Here is a 14,046-nt window from a genome sequence, read left to right as displayed (position 1 = left end):
GAGTAGTCTTCATACCAAGAATATCTTTTTCTGGTCCTGAGTCTTTCTTTGTAAAAGACTTGCTTAACTCTTCTTTTAAACTCTAGATTCTCTTAACATCATAGCCAACAATCAACATATCATTCATATATTGAAAAAGAATAATAAAGTTACTATTAGAAAACCTTTTTATAAACACATAATGACCATAAATGGTCCTACCATAACCGAAATCCACCATGAAAGAATCAGACTTCTTAAACCACTATCTTGAAGCTTCCTTCAACCCATATAAACTCTTTTTTAGCTTGCAAACTAGCTTGCTTCCTTTCACTTTAAACTCTTTAAGTTACTTGATGTAGATATTCTCATTTAAGTCACCATAGAGAAAAAACAATTTTCATATCAAGTTGTTCAACTTCAAGATTCAAAACAACAACTAAACCGAACACAAATAAGATTGAAGATATATTGATCAAATTGATATTTTTTACAATCAATATTCTTCATCTATCCAAAACCTTTCATAACCAATCAAGCCTTGCATCTTGGTTATGAGCAATTTTCTTCAATTTTCAACATGAACCATATTTTTTCTTGAGTGCTCTCTTCCCTTTAGAAAGCTTTACTAACTCAAAAGTGTGATTTTCATTCAAGGATTTCATCTCTTCTTTCATGGCTTTTAATAATTTATTTTTCTTCTTATGTAACATAGCTTCATTAAAGCATTATTGCTTTCTCCTATAAGTAACCAACACATACTCATGAGGAGATCTAATGGAAGCTTAGCGAGGTCCAGTGGGCCTCCTCAACTGTGGCCTATTTAGAGTTTCTTGAATAACCTGTCTAAAAATAATAACATCATCATCTTTATTAACTAGCTGAGGATCATCAACTGATGGATTAAAAGGCAAATCATCATTATCATCACTTTGTAAATCTCCCATATGATTAAAAGGCATCAAAGGTAATTATGGAGTAGGTCTTGCATCCGAATTAACATGAATAAAATTAGTAAACTCTATTTTCTACTTCTATTTAAAGTCTTTAATGGTTTGATCTTCAAAGAATATAACATCTATACTTCTAATAATTTTCTTCTCTTTTAGATCCCATAACCGATAGCTGAATTTATCATCTTCAGAACTTATTAAAAAAACATTGTTTTATTTTGTTGTCAAGCTTAGACCTTTCATCCATATAAACATATAAAAATGCTTTGCAACCAAACATTCTTATGTATGCATAAGAAACATTTTTTTTTTCTTTCCATACTCTCTTGAGAACATCATAGTTAAGAGAATGGTAGAGAAAAGTTGATCATGACAACTATAATCTTCGTTGCCTTAAACCAAAAAGGCAGCTTTACATGAGAAAGCATACATCTAATTCTTTTAACAATGATTATATTCATTCTCTCAGTCATTCTATTCTGTTGTGGAGTATTTGAAATTGTTTTCTCTAGTTTAATATCATGTTCCCTATAATACTTCTGAAAAAAAGCTTTTGTATTCACCACCATTATTAGCTTGAACACATTTCGGCTTTTTACCAGTTTCCTTTCAATTATAACATAGAAATCCTTAAAAACATCAAACTCTCGATCTTTTGATTTTAATCAAATAGCCCAAAGTTTTCTAGAATAATCATCAATAAAACTAACAAAGTACAAAGTACCTTCAAGAGACTTATCAATAATGGAGCAAATATTAGTATGAACCAAATCGAGAACATGTAGTCTTTAACATAAAGGTAATCTTTGAAATGCAACTTTATGTTGTTTACTAGCTAAAAAATAAGTGAAAGATTTCAAGTTCATACCTTTTAAAGGAAGGTAGTACTTTTTGGCAAGAATGCCAATGCCTCTCTCACTCAAGTGTTCAAGCCACTTATGCCATAAATTAGTAGAGACATCTTCAATTGCATTCACCTCCCCCTTAATCACCTTGGCTTGTGACATGTTTCTTTTAGCAACAATCAAAGAATTTTTGGAGAGCGTCCATTTACCATCTCTAAAGTAACTATGGTATCCTTCTTCATCATGTGTACTTGAAGTGATCAACTGTGATTTACCTAGAAAATCATCACTGATGCTTTTTATTCTTATTTTCTTTTAATTTGAATAAATTATTATGATTAATTTGTTAATTTTATTTGACTTGGTTAAATATGGCTCACATAATATTGTGAATTCAAAATTTGTTAGATTTTTAAAAAAAACAATAGTCAATTTATCAATTTTTAAAATTTCACACTCAAATAAAATAAAAATAAAAATAAAAATACATACACTTTAAGAAAAAAAAACATAAAATTATAGGCAATGGATTAGAAATGAATTGAAATTTTCTCATGGCCTATGTATCCACCTGATATTTGATGGAATCTAATGGAAGCACTTAATCAGAGAAAACAATTGAAAACTTGCACACTTAAATGACAAAATTTAAAACAAAGACATTTAAATATATAAAAAAATCACACACTAAATATTAATCCTATTTCTATATCTTATATAGATGCATATAAAATTTAATTTCAAATTCCATAACTTCTATATTGAAACATTCCATCAAAGTATTATATTATTTTAATTGGGATACAATATTAACTTATAATTATATATTGATATGAAAAAATAGTATCTTAAAAGTAATTCTTGTAAAATAATATCCAGTATTCCATCTATATATTATAGGATTAATAGCTCAATCAATCCTTATATCTTTTATTGAGTTAGTTTTATCTTTGAATATAAGTTAATTTTCTACTCTTTATATCTTTTATTGAGTTAGTTTTATCTTTGAATGTAAGTTAATTTTCTACTCTTTATATCTTTTATATCTATCATTACGAGATTTTCAAGCCAACTCACTATAATAAGTCATGTGATTTATAGGTAATAATAAGTATGTATTTAAACATACATTAAATTATTAAGTCACTTATTTTTTGTTTTTTACTTATAAATAATATCTAGAATTCAATTCAATTCAACATATAAATAGATTAAAGAAATATTTTATTATATAGATTAAGTCATTAACCTAAAGTTATATGTACAAATTAACATATCACATTAAAATTGCTTTGATTCTCGTTTCTATTTTTATTGAATGATTAACCTATAATTATTATATATGTAAAAATGAATATATCACATTACAATTAATTTAATTCTCATTTCTATGCTTCAATTTTTTTCAGTTTCTTACATCATGTAAATTAAATCAATAGTGATTATCTGTTTATTTAGGTGGTTCCATTCCACCCTTTTGAACTTTAATTAATATTAATTACCTAATCAAATTAGATAGACAACTCGATCAGGATACAATGATCTCGTTGCTACTATAGAATATTTGTTAAAAAAAGAAGGCTTAATAAAAGAATTAGACAGTCCAATCACAATGATGAACATCTCTCCTAGTCAGTGGACAAACAAGTTGTGACCACAACTTTTTTTCCCGTGTCCAATCTTTTTATTCCCTTCACCTCACATGCAATGCTGCAATCCACTGCCCCCAATGTCACTAAAAATCAATCCGAAATTAAAAAAAAATAAAAAAATATATAAACAATTACATGGGGTTAATTAGTTTATGCTCCACGAATTCCCATGACAACGTTAATTAGTTTCTTAATATTACTTTGCAATTGCATCAAGAATCTCACCAGTAGCACATAAACTAGATAAATTGCCGTCGTGGACTGCCTTTTAACGTGCAATAATTTATTAAGATAGTGGCTTGACACATGTACAAAGAAAATGTTTTTTTAACGGTAGTCTTTTTTAGAAAAATTAAGAATATATTTATTTTTGTTTTTAAAATATTAAAACAATAATATATTAGATTGACCTGCTCAATTTAGGATCACCTTTCAAATAAATATTCTTTTAAACTATTTTTTATTTAATTATATGATAAAAAATAAACACTTGTAAAATTAAACACTAACCTAATATCAGAATATTTGTTGAAGACTATAATAATCCTATAAAAAACAAGCCCAAATAAATTATATAGTATAATTCTCAATTAACAAAATGCTGGAGAATAAAATTAAAATAAAAATAAGAACAATTAACAAAAATCTCATGTAAAAGGATAAAATTAAAACAAATATTATAAATATTATGAGAAACCTTTGCGAAGTTTTCTAAGACAAATCATCAACAATAACCATAAATCAACTAAATATAGATTGATCAAATTGAAAAAAAATTAAGTAAAAAAAAAAAAACTTGGTTATCCTTGAAGAATGCTTCTCATAAACGTAAAAATTCTTCTCTCAATTTTTTAAGCTATTTTAGTTAGTTTAGATCATAAAATAAAAACTCATTTTCAGTTATTTTCAAAATTAATGTGTAATTAAGTTGTAATTTGCATTTGTATTTGGTTTAAAATTTGGGGGTTTAAAATTTTAAAATTTGCATTTGTATTTTCATAGTTGTGGGTTTAAAATTTGCATTTGTATTTGATTTGCTTTAATTTAAGCTTAAATAATTTTTCTTGTAATTAAGTTATAATACTTGTATTTTTGTGGGATGATATCTTTACTTTTTATACTATGAATCATTACTTTTAAGAGTTTGAGTTTGCATGACTTTGACACTTGTCAAGGTTTATTTTTTTGTCTTAAAATCTATTTTCAATCAATTTTCATCTAAAAAACACCGATAGAACCCCTCGAAAAATGAATTTATCAATCCAGAAAACTATCTACAAACACAACATTAAACAAGTTAAAACATCTCTATCCACCCCGATCTACTTTCTCAGGTCATATAGAAACCCAAAAACACCTTAATGATATTTTTTTTTGTAAAAAAGTACACTTCGACACCAAGTTTTCTTATTTTTTCGATTAAAATCGGACTAACTAATCTTTTTTTTTTCAAACACCTAATAAACACCTCTAGAAACTAAAAAATCAATTTATCAACCTAAAAACCTAAAAAACAATCCAAAAACAAAAAATCAAACAATGGAAAAACTCTCTTTCTACCCTGATCTATTTTTTCAGCTCATATAGAAAGCCCAAAAACACTTTAATGACACTCCTCTCATTAAGAGAAAAACTTGGACTAAACAACATCTTTTTTTATTTTTTTAGTCAAAATGAGACGAATTGACCTCTATTTTTTTCATTATTTTTTAATAACTCTCTTTTCTCTCTCAATCTTAAGGACCAAAACATGAAGAAAATAAAGTTTTGGATCAAAATATAAAAACATTAGAAAGCAAGGTTTAAAATTGAAAAAATAAGTATAGGAACTAAAATGATAAAAATACACCGCAGTTACACTAAAAAAAAAAATACAGGAATTTGTTGGAAGTCAAATGTTTTACTCGTAGTTTTAATTATATCTAATTAATAAAATTAAATTAAATTTTATAAAATCAAACATTAATTTAATACTGAAATCTTTTTTAAAAATCATGAGAAATCCTTGCAAAGTTAACCGAACAAAATCATTAACTGTAGCATTAAATAACTAAATTTGAAAGCACCAAATAAAAAAAAACTATATAACTCGAACAAAATCTATCACAGTCCTGAGTGTTTTAAGATACAATCTACATTAAAATGCCATGGCATTAGTTTTTTATTTTTATTTAAATATTTTAGTTATTTTTAATTAAATCGCACACCTGATACAGTTGTTTAACTAAAAAGTATAATTGCAGCAATAGATAAAATCTATGCAAGATGAGATTGATTCTTCGACAAATGTCGGGACTTCCGAACTAAAGACAGACACCAATTTAGATTCACAATATTTTCAAAGATTCTGTCCACGAGAATTGTCGGTAGGAGGAATTAGTTTCTAATAATTATTTTTATTTTTGCTTTCTATTGTCAAGGAGTTAATTATAAAACAATTAATAGTGCGTGCTTGTCGAAACTAATTGCACAACCAGATCTCCTAATTTGGACCCTCTTGAATAAAGAAATGAAAATAAGCTTCTTTTCTTCGAGGTGTGCTGCCCACTTGAAGAAAGGGAAAAAAAAAAAAAACACGTGTTTGGCCATTCAGACTTTGACCCATACCATGTGGTCTTGCTTATAGAGTCCAAGTGTCTCTCCTTTACTACCCATTACCTAATGATGATACGACTACGTTTTATGATAATTACTAGAATTTATTTTCACTATTTTCCTTAATTATTTGTAATAAAAAGAATAAAAAATATGATACTTTTTTGCCTTAAAACCTAAAGTTTCTCCTATGAAAATAAATTGTTTTACGAGGTGGAAGGTTATTGTTTAGACTATTTATTTATGGGAATAAAATGGGTTAGTAAAAAATAATTCTTTATGATCCAAATAATTAATTTACAGCAAACCCAAACTCAAGTCTAAATATAAACTAAAATTGAGTCCAAATATAAGCTAAAAAAATAATTCTTTATGAGCCAAAACATTATTTTACATCAAATTCAAACCCAAACCCAATTTCAAACAAAAACCCAAGCCTAGGCTCAAGATGTAGGTCTCGAGACCCAGGGCCTGGGGCCAAACTCGTGCCCATGCTCGAGTCTAGTGATCACGTATATGTGGCTTAAACCCAAAGCCCATTTAGCCTAATGCCTTATCCTTCTAAAAGCTTTGGTGTTCTATAGGCCTATTTTAAACTTCTCAACTTCTCTCTATATATGTTACAATAAAATTTTGTATTCTTTCAATGTGGAATGTTTGAGATTAATTTTTCATTCACCTTTAATTTATTTTAATTATGTTAATATTTTATGTTAAAGTACTTTTGTTGGAAAATAATTTTCAATAATTTGTATGCTGGCAATAATTTTGGTTAATATAGAATATCCTCTAAGAAACTTTGAAACCACTCAGTTTTTTCACTAATTTTATCAAGAGAAATAAACTTTGATTCTATCATGAATCTAATAATACACATTTTCATAGAGGATTTCCATTACAAAGTTGCTCCATCGAGTGTAAATATCCACTAGTGAATTTTAAATCCTTAGTATCAGAAATTCAATTTGCATCACTAGAGAGTGTTTGTTTTTGCTGTAGTTGTTGTGGTTGCGATTGGAAAAAAGTGATTTTAAAAAAAGCACTTTTTATGTGGTTTGTGTATATATTTTGTGTGTTTGGTTAAAAGTGTGGTTTGATTTTATTGTGGTAAAAACATGTTTGGTTAAAACTGTGGTTGCGGTTGATATTATACCTAAAATGACTAAAAAGGACATAAATGAAATAATTCTTTGTGTTAAGAGGAAATAAAACATTTTGTTCAAATACATATCGGCAAAAAAAAAAAATCATTATTTGTTATTACAAAATAAACATTATTGCCCCATCAAACTATTTGCAATGCCATCACGAATATAATCCATACGCGACGCCCTCTGGTGCCCACGTGGTTGTGATTGTGTAACGACATCGGGAAAAGTATCAGGAGGAACAAAATCAAGATGGCTATCAAACTCGTTGAATGCAACATCTTGGCCCGACTTCCGCCGAATGTAGTTATTCAGCGCCATTGATGCGACAACAATTTTAACCTGTGATTCGTAAAGAAACTCAGGAATGTTTTGCAAGATTCGCCATCTTTTCTTCCAAACTCCAAATGTGCATTCGATTACACATCGTAAGGATGAATGAACTCGGTTGAATAGTTCCTCCCAACTTCCCGGTTGTCCTCGTCGATGAAATTCTGGAAGATGATAACTCTCCCCTCTATATGGACCCAAGTAACCGTACTCATTCGAATATCCCGAATCAACAAGATAATACTTCCCTGCATAGAATTAATTATTGTTTAACGTTTACTTCCTTTTTCATAGAAAAAAAAAATAGACTAGCTGAACAACAACCCTATTTTTTGCGGGTGAATACCTTCCGGTGGCCTCGGAAATTGTATGTTTGTATTTCCAATCGCCTCATAAAATATTCTTGTATCGTGTGCACTACCTTCCCACCCAACCCAACATAAATATAAATTGCATGTCAAAGCTACATGCTGCCATTATATTTTGCGTCGGTACACCTTTTCTACCAATAAATGGGATTTGATTTTCTTGTGATACACATGCACGTACATGTATTCCATCAATCGCTCCAATACAATTCTACAAAAACAAAAAAATTTATTGCCGAATCAATTTAATTGTACTTAAATATTTGATTGTAACCTTTTGAAATATTTAACAACTTCTAAAAAGTATTTTTTACCTTGAAATGGGGCATGTATCTGGGATTCATTGCAATTTCCAGTGGTGTTGCTGTGAATTCTGGATCTACTAGTCTGATTAAATCAGCAGCTAGCACGCACACAGAACGAAGAACTTTGTTGAAATTTTTGGACACCTGAATGTTGAAATCTCTCCTGAACTTCCCTGTTTGAAGCGCCTAGAGCTAAAGTGTAGAGAAACATGCCTACCTTCTCAATAACACTCATCCGTCTAGACGGTTTCAACCCGTACATCGTTTCCAACTCAAAAGACAAACTCTTCAATGTGTCTACATCCATCTGAAACATGTTTACACAACGCACCCAATGCCCATTTAAAATTTCAATCAACCATCGCATTCCAGTGTTGTATGAAACCATACATGGTTCTTTATAAATATACGTATTGTGATACAAAGCCAGTGCTTCAGCAGTGCATATTACTAATTTAGTGCGATCACACTCTCTATGCCAAAATAAATCGCCAACGTCATCGTCATCCTGTTGATTTTGGTCGTCGTCCTCCACCTCATTGTTATTGTTCCCATAACTAGCACTGAAACTACCTCCAAAACCACGTCCAGAACTTGTACCAGCAAACCCATCAGACACATACCGAACAACATTATTCATAACATTTTCATACTGGTCATCAAAAAGCGCATTAAACCAATCCGCATCCATATCTACAAACATAACTTAATATCAACTTTGAACCTGCAGAGTACCGGTAAAAATACATGTTCATGGAAAAATATGTTTTGAATATTTTTAACGTTAATGGCGACCTTAACTTAACCCAAAACATTTACGTTGGAGCAATCCCTAATTATCGAACATATTTTACTTATAAGTAACTCATTCAATATTTTACAACACAACAATAATTTCAATTCTCAAAACAAAGCAATACACGTGGGAATGCTTGAAATATTTGTTGGCAGCCAATGAAACTGTTTTGAAATGAGAATGCAGCTTATAAATAGAAACACACATAAATGAACTTGCTTTATTGACTAGACAACAGCCCTATCAGATTTAATCTCATAATTTGTTTACAAAACATAAGGATCAAGCTTTATTAACTAAACAGCAGCCCTCAAATCAACAACTAACCTTTAAATTCAATGCACTTGACGTGGCAGTGTCAAACCAGCAATAAAACCTTCTCAAAACAAAGCAATACAAGTAGGAATGCTTGAAATATTTGTTGGCAGCCAATGAAAATGTTTTGAAATGAGAATGCAGCTTAAATAGAAACACACACACAACACAAACCACTAATCTTTACTGCCATTCAACTCAGCAACCCCAACTTGAACCATGACCAACCATTCAACTCAGGAAACCCTATTCAAACCATTATCAGCCATTCAAGTCAGCAACAATCATTCACAGCAGTATCAGCCATTCAAGTCAGCAACAATCATTCACAACAGTAACTAACATTCAACAAATTAGCAGCCATTCAACTCAGAAACAACCATCAAATCCGAGAAATTACAATATCCAATTCAAGGCTGAAACAACAAACTCAACATAAAGTTTTTCAGCCATTCAAACAAGTCTATAGAAGTCAACATGAAACCTAAAATTACAGCTTGTAACAGGTACAACAACAGCTGTTATAGACATCTTAAACATAACCCATTATCCTACAGCTACAAATACAAAGGAATTGCTCAACATATCATACGTTACAAATTAGAAAGCTGGAAAAAACAGCAACGACAGAACCATTTGCATCAACCATTTGGTAACAACACAACCACAACAACACCTCATGCAGTGCACCTTACCATAAGGATTGGTATTGTAATCTTTTAACTGTGAAAAACACATAACCATACAATATGTTAACGGCTCATTGAAATAAAAATCAAACATGATAAGTGTGTTATACATTCAAACAACACTTCAAATATGAAATGCATGCAATACTTACCAAAACATATAACACACAATAAAATTTACTTGCTTGTAGATATAATATACATAACTGTAAGTGTTCCCTATATCAAATGTACACTTACATCAAGGTCTGTAGTTTGCCCTTAGTTCGAACATTAATTTCAGCCACTGAACTTTTCGGTCCATATCACCAATTGCTGCCCACATTTCCCTCCTACTTCTAACCATAAAAAACTCAGTTGCAAAACAATACAGCTCACTGCCGAAAACCACTTCCTCAATGGAGTGAAACTCCGTCATCACCTCTTCTATGCTACATCATTTTTTATCCAAACCACTTGATGTGCATTCACTCTTGGTATATACACTATCAACCAACTTATCTAAACGCGAAAACAATTGCGATCCCCTTCCGACACCCCTTTTTTTTTCTTATTTTTTTGTGAACTTTGTTGCACATCTTTTCTCTTCCCACTACTACTAGTGGGATTGCTTGTGCTGTTGGCAAAAGTGAAACCAGCAACCATATTACTGACATCGTCAACAAAATTTGGTAGACTATCCTCCTCAGAATCTCCACTACCTTCCTCTAGATGAGGGTCCTCATTTACTGCGTTAGTTTGCCTTTCACTGACACCATCTTCATTAGAATTCAGACCCTGTGATGGAGCCCAAACATACTGACCGGTAGCAACAATGTTTGTAAACATGATATCATATTTACAACACAATGTGGGATCGATGTCAGCATGCCTAAACTTTCTTGCTCCGCGTATCTCCTACAACAAGGGACAATCAAGATAAAAATGCATACAAAATAGTGTAACAACACTCAATTAAACAGTTTATTACATTACACATACTGAAAAAAAACAGACCTTGATTTTAGCTGTCCACCACTCATCAGGTGCCGAAATTGTTCCAAGTTCAGCACTCCAGCCTACTCCTATTTCAGAAATCAACCTTTTCCATATTCTCCAATCTTTTTTTAATTCCGTCCCACTTATTATTTAATTGTGCTTTCGTTAATGCATGGCCAGTTTGATCCTTAAAGCAATTCATAACATATTTCCAACCAGCTTTGTCGAAATGTGTGTTGGGTCGCATACCTTGCTCAATTGCTTTAATAGATATGTCACAAAAAGCGTGCAACATCTCTCTAGTCCAAGAAGCCTTATCTTGTGATTGAGAATCGTCCATGTTCTCGGTTAAAATGTTTTGTCTAATATACAATTAACATGTTAATTTCCTAGAGGCAATGTAAAGGACATTGAATGCATAATCTATCTTAATTAAATCACCAACTTAAATAAAACATGCAATTTAAGAACATAGACCTAACATAATCAGCTTACCACTTTAATTGCTATGTATATTTATATTTCTGTTTCTACAAGCCAATGTTTTCATTTCCTAAGCAGAATCTGTCAATTATGTAATATAACATTAGCTGCTGAGATTTCTTAGATATAATTTTCTCATGTGTTTAATTACATAATCAGACGTGATATAGAGTAGATAAATGTCTTCAGTGCCATTTTCAGTAGCTTGATATTCACACAGGTTTTATGTTTATACCCATTAAACTGAGATAATAAATCTAACAATTACACACATGTAAAGTCTAAAAACACACAGCAACTGGCATTGATGCTAATTGTTGAACCGAAACAGAGATAAAAAATCTAACAATTACACAAATGTAAATTCAAAAAACACACAGCAACTGACATTGATGCTAAATGTTCAACCGAAATAGACATAATAAAATGTAACAATTACACACATGTAAATTCTCAGAAAACACACAGCAACTGAAAATTAAACATTAATTGTACTTGTGCAACCGAAACAGAGTAACTGGCCTTGAAGTTACTTGTGCAACCGAAATAGAGATTGGTAAGACTGCTTGTGCTTGATCTTTCCAGGAGAATGATTTCGATGCCCTCTTTGGTTCTGGCAAACAAAACAGTGTTAAGAGGAAATTATAGTTAGAGCAAGCCGTTTTGTATGTTTGTGGCAGCAGATAAGGCATGATATATGCAGTTTTTTAGGTACAATGACAAGATAATTACCTTGGTGAGTGCGTGTCTTCTTCAACCACGAAAGGAGTTCATAAAGGCAGCAGATCGGTGGCAGATGGGCTTGATCTACACTCGGCTACAAACACTGGTGACTGGGTTCGATCTGTGTGAGAGCATGAAGAACAGTGTAGAGAGTAGGGAATCGGCTAGTCAAGGTGAGTGTGTGAGGTTAGGGTGAGCTTGGCATTACAGAGGCAAGCACAATAGAGAGAGCACAAGAAGCTCTTAGAGAGGAAAAGCAGCAGGGAGGAAATAGTTTGAGGTCTGTTTGAGGTTGAGATAGGGAAGCTGCGGGGAGGAGGACAAAGCGACGAGACGAGGGAAGCTGTGGAGGAGGAGATACGATTGCAGCTTTGCTTGGGAGGCGAATGTGGAGGAGGAGACACTAGTGGAGGAGAACAGATAGGGCTAATTAATTTTTTTTGGTAAAGGAAGTTATTGTTTGCAGTGTTTTCTGAACAGCAGCCACGACAAAAGCAAGGCAGAGTTGCTTTTCCTACTCCTGTGTTTGGAACACAATTTTGTGTTGGCCTCGTGCGGTTGAAACTGTGGTCAGCTGTTAACCAAATAGCTTGCAAAATGAAAACGCAGGAAACGTGGACGCTACTACGTAACCAAACAGGGTCTACATCTTTCTAGTATAGCTAAGTAACTAGTATAATGTAACCCATAATTCAAAGTGTACCTCAAGTGAAAAGAGTTGTGCATAAAAATCCAATGAAAATGGAATATAAATTTTATTATGTTCTTTATTGTCCAGTGTTATAATATTTTCTCAAATTAATTATTCTTTTATTTTTTATACTATCGCATAAAAATAATCAAAATATTATTTTTTAATTATTTTTTGCTTTATAATTGCTTTAGAGATCATCATAAATTTTCTTTTGAATAACCATGCTTTTGATAAAAACGAAAACCGTGTTCCCTAAAAAACTAAAAAGAAATAAACAAATAAAAAAGAAGAAGCTTTGGCTATATAAATACATTTATTCATACTTATTTTAAATCATTTGGGTTTTGAAAAATATTTATTTTAATTGATTTAAGTTTTTGTTTTTGCTCAGATAAATATTTTGATAATAAGAAAATCATTATTTCATAAAAAAAGAAATTCATAAATAAAAAAAGGGGATTTTGACAAGAGAACAACATTTACTTAAAACTTAAATCATTAAAGTCTTTGCGAATATTTTTTTTAATTACTGCAAGAGTAATTCAAAGAATTTTTTTTCTTAAATATTAAATTAATAAGTTATACATGCATATGATACATTTATAAGAACGAAGATCATATATACTTCATGATCAAAAGTAACCTTCAAGATAAATAAGAGAAAGAAAAAGAAAATATAAAGGATAGCCTAGTAAAAACATTTCCATATAAATTTATTTTTTTATTTTCTACAAAGAAAATCAGTTTTTTTTTTTTAATTAATGTTAACAATTTGTTTATGATTTATTAGTTTATATATTTTTAATTTATTATATTAAGCATGTATAATGACTTTTTTTTTACAGGACACAATTTAGAACTATTTTTTTTCCGTGACTCAGTGGTGATTAGGTCTAATAATAGTTTAATATCAGAATCCATGCTAATCAACTCTCGTGAGATGGGAGGTTGAATGTAATCCCAATCGAATAATCGTGCCCAGAGAATTAGGCTTTAGCTCAGCTTTCCTTGAAGTGCAAAAGTACCAACAAGGAATCATGACCACTCTTTGTTTTTCTAACAAAAGTACAAATACTCATTATAGCTTCTCTTCTAGTCACATGAACCATCAACTTCCAGAAAAAAGAAAAAAAGAAATATAAGAATAATTAAGTGGCATGCTTTCAGCAGTGTTTAATGGTGGCCATACTGAA

At 30.8% G+C, this 14,046-nt stretch overlaps 1 pseudogene; it reads right to left on the bottom strand.

The window, feature by feature from the left end:
* Positions 1-10,216: 10,216 nt before the first annotated feature.
* On the bottom strand, positions 10,217-11,293 carry LOC127905337 (L10-interacting MYB domain-containing protein-like; annotated as a pseudogene).
* Positions 11,294-14,046: the final 2,753 nt, after the last annotated feature.

This window comes from Populus trichocarpa, chromosome 5 (assembly GCF_000002775.5).
Source record: "Populus trichocarpa isolate Nisqually-1 chromosome 5, P.trichocarpa_v4.1, whole genome shotgun sequence".
Lineage (NCBI taxonomy): Eukaryota > Viridiplantae > Streptophyta > Magnoliopsida > Malpighiales > Salicaceae > Populus > Populus trichocarpa.
This window is presented reverse-complemented; position numbering and strand designations above follow the sequence as displayed.